Source organism: Mustela nigripes, chromosome 1, assembly GCF_022355385.1.
Source record: "Mustela nigripes isolate SB6536 chromosome 1, MUSNIG.SB6536, whole genome shotgun sequence".
NCBI classification, from domain to species: domain Eukaryota; kingdom Metazoa; phylum Chordata; class Mammalia; order Carnivora; family Mustelidae; genus Mustela; species Mustela nigripes.
This window is the reverse complement of record NC_081557.1, coordinates 129682019-129685545: the sequence shown is the minus strand read 5'-3', so window position 1 is coordinate 129685545 and position 3527 is coordinate 129682019. Positions and strand designations below refer to the sequence as shown.

Below are 3527 nucleotides of genomic sequence, written 5' to 3'. Positions count from 1 at the left end.
CATTTCAACAATATTCACAGCATCCTTAGCAGGGGTAGATTCCATCTCAAGAAACCGGTTTCTTTGCCCAGCCATGAGAAGCAGCTCCTTATCCCTTCAAGTTTGATCATGAGATTGCAGCCACCCAGCCACATCTTCAGTCTCCGCTTCTAATTCTAGTTCTCTTGCTCGTCCCACCCCATTTGCAGTTACTTCCTGCATGAAGTCTGGAACTCCTCAAAGTCATCCTTGAGGTTTGGAACGCACTTCTTCTAAACTTCCACTCGTGTCGATATTCTGACATCTTCTCATGAATCACAACTGTTCTTCGTGTCATCTAGAATGCTGAATCCTTTCAGAAGGTTTTCAGTTTACTTTGTCCAGATCCATTTACTATGGCAGCTATAGCCTTAGTAAATGTGTTTCTTAAATGAGAACACTCAAAAGTTGAAATTACTCCTTGATCCACAAGCCACAGAATGGATGTTGTGTTAGCAGGCATGGAAACATTGATGTTGTCCATCAGAGCTCTCGGGTGACTAGGTGCATTGTCAACGAGCGGTCATATTTTGAAAGGAGTCGTCTTCTCTGAGCACTAAGTCTCAACAGTGGGTTGAAAATATTCAGTAAACCATGCTGTAAACAGATGTGCTGTCATCCAGGCTTTGTTGTTCCACTGATAGAGCACAGGTACAGTAGATTTACCGTAACTCATAAGGGCTCTAGGATCTGAGGAATGGTAAATGGCTTCAGCTTGAAGTCACCAGCTGCATTTGCCCCCAACAAGGGAGTCAGCCTGTCCTTTGAAGTTTTTTTACTTCTCCTCTCTAGCTCTGAAAGTTCTGGATGGCATCTTCTTCCAATATACAACTGTTTCATCTCTGTTGAAAATTTCTTGTTCAGTGTAGCAGCCTTCATGAATGATCTTAGCCGGAACTTCTGGAGAACTTGCTGCAGCTTCTCCATCTGCACGTGCTGCTTCTTCCTGCACTTTGATGTTATGAAGATGGATTCATTCCTTAAACCTCATGACCCAACCTCTGCTAGCTCCAGACTTTTCTGCAGCTTCCTCACCTCTCAGCCCTCACAGAATTGAAGAGACTTGGGGTCTTGCTCTGGGTTAGGGTTTGGCTTAAGGGAATGTTGTGGCTGGTTTGACCTTCTATCCAGACCACTCTAACTTCCTCCATATCAACAATAAGGCTCTTCACTTTTTAATCACTCTTCACTGGAGTAGCACCTTTAACTTCCTCGGAGAACTTTACCTTTGAATTCACAGTTTGGCTAACTTTCGTGCAAGAAGCTTGGGTTTTTGGCCCATCTCCGCTTTCGACATGCTTTCCTCATTAAACATAATCATTTCTAGCTTTTGATTTAAAGTAAGAGACACACGACTCTTCCTTTCACTTGAACACTTGGAGGCCATTGTAGAGTTATTAATTGGCCTAACTTCAACATTGTTGGGTCTCAAGGAAATGATATAATAGTAATATCAAAGATCACTGATCGGCACGCAGCCTCCAACCCTCTTATCTCCGGTGCCAGAAGGAGGCAGTCCTCTTTTCGTGCCTAGCACAGCCATGGCTTGTGGTCCTAAGAAGCATCTGAGGCGTGTAGCAGCGCCAAAGCATTGGATGCTGGATAAACTGACCAATGTGTTTGCTCCTCACCCATCTGCTTGTCCCCATAAGTTGAGAGAATGTCTCCCTTTCATCATTTTCCTAAGGAACAGACTTAAGTATACCCTAACAGGAGATGAAGTAAAGAAGATCTGTATGCAGGGTTTTATTAAGATCAATGGCAAGGTCCAAACTGATATGACCGGCCCAGCTGGCTTTATGGCTGTCATCAGCATGGACAAGCCTGGGGAGAATTTCCTTCCGATCTATGACACCAAGCGTCGCTTTGCTCTTCATCGCATTACACTTGAGGCCAAGTACAAGTTGTACAAAGTGAGAAAGATCTTTGTGGGGACAAAAGGAATTCCCCATCTGGTGACTCACGAGGTTCGTACCATCCGCTATCCTGATCCCCTCATCAAGGTGAATGACGCCATCCAGATTGATCTGGAGACCAGAAAGCTTACTGATTTCATCAAGTTTGACACTGATAATATGTGTATGGTGACTAGGGGTGCTAGCCTGGGAAGTACTGGTGTGATCACCAACAGAGAGAGACACCCCAGTTCGTTTGATGTTGTTCACATGAAAGATGCCATTGGCAACAGCTTTGCTACCCAACTACCAACATTTTTGAAGTATCAAATACTGGCAAAGGCAACAAACTATAGATTTCTCTTCCCCATGGAAAGGATATCTGCCCCACCATTGCTGAAGAGGGAGACAAGACTGGCGGCCAAACAGAGCAGCCGGTAAAATGGTCCCTAGGTGACATGATTGGAAGTCTTCATACCTAATTAAAGGTCATACAGCACAATAAAAGGAAAAAAAAATCACGGATCACCAGCATTTTAAATATAATAATAATGAAAACGTTTGAAATATTGCAAGACTTACCAAAATGTGGCACAGAAACACAAAGTGAGCAAATGCTGTTGGAACAGTGGCATCAAAAGGCTTGCCCGATGTGGGGTTGCCACAGACCTCCAACTTATGAAAAAACAAGAAAACAACAACAAAATGAGCTATACCTGTACTAAGGAGACCAGTGGTGTCTTCTCTTTAACATATGAAATGTCAGAGCTGTTAAAAAATAAATATACAGATCTTAAGGAAAGAACCTAGATGTCCATCAACAGACAAATGGATAAAGAAGATGTGGTGTGAGGGGCATCTGGGTGGCTCAGTGGGCTAAAGCCTCTGCCTTCGGCTCGGGTCATGATCCTGGTGGGGTCCTGGTATCGAGCCCCGCATTGGGCTCTCTGTTCAGTGGGGAGCCTGCTTCCCCCTCTCTCTCTGCCTGCCTCTCTGCCTACTTGTGATCTCTGTCAAATAAATAAATAAAATCTTAAAACACACACACACGCGGTGGAATACTATGCAGCCATCAAAAGAAATGAAATCTTGTCATCTGCAACAATGTTGATGGAACTAGAGGGTATTATGCTGAGCGAAATAAGTCAAGCAGAGAAGGATAATTATCATATGATCTCCCTGATAAGAGGAATTTGAGAGGCAGTGGGGGCGGTGGGAGGTAGGGAAGGAAAAAATGAAACAAGATGGGATCGGGAGGGAGACAAACCATAAGACAAACCTTAACTCCCGAAACAAACTAAGGGTTGCTGGGAGGAGGGGGCTGGGAGAGGGTGGTGGGGTTATGGACATGGGGGAGGTTATGTGATAAGGTGAGTGCTGTGAAGCGTGTAAGCCTGATGTTTCACAGACCTGTACCCCTGGGGCAAATGATACATTATACGTTAGTAAAAATAATTAATAAAAAATATACAGTGATGAAAAAAATTATCAAATTCATTTATATATACAGAGCGCTCTCAGGGAAGAAGAATATTGGTGAGCAGACAGAGGCTTGCATCTTTGCTGGTCAGAGGGGCCTGGCTGGGCTATGAGAAGACTTAGTTTTCCACTGTA

The 3527-nt window shown here is 44.0% G+C and overlaps 1 pseudogene; it reads left to right on the top strand.

The window, feature by feature from the left end:
• The first annotated feature begins 486 nt into the window (after nt 1-486).
• On the top strand, nt 487-3137 carry LOC132013686 (small ribosomal subunit protein eS4-like; annotated as a pseudogene).
• Nucleotides 3138-3527: the final 390 nt, after the last annotated feature.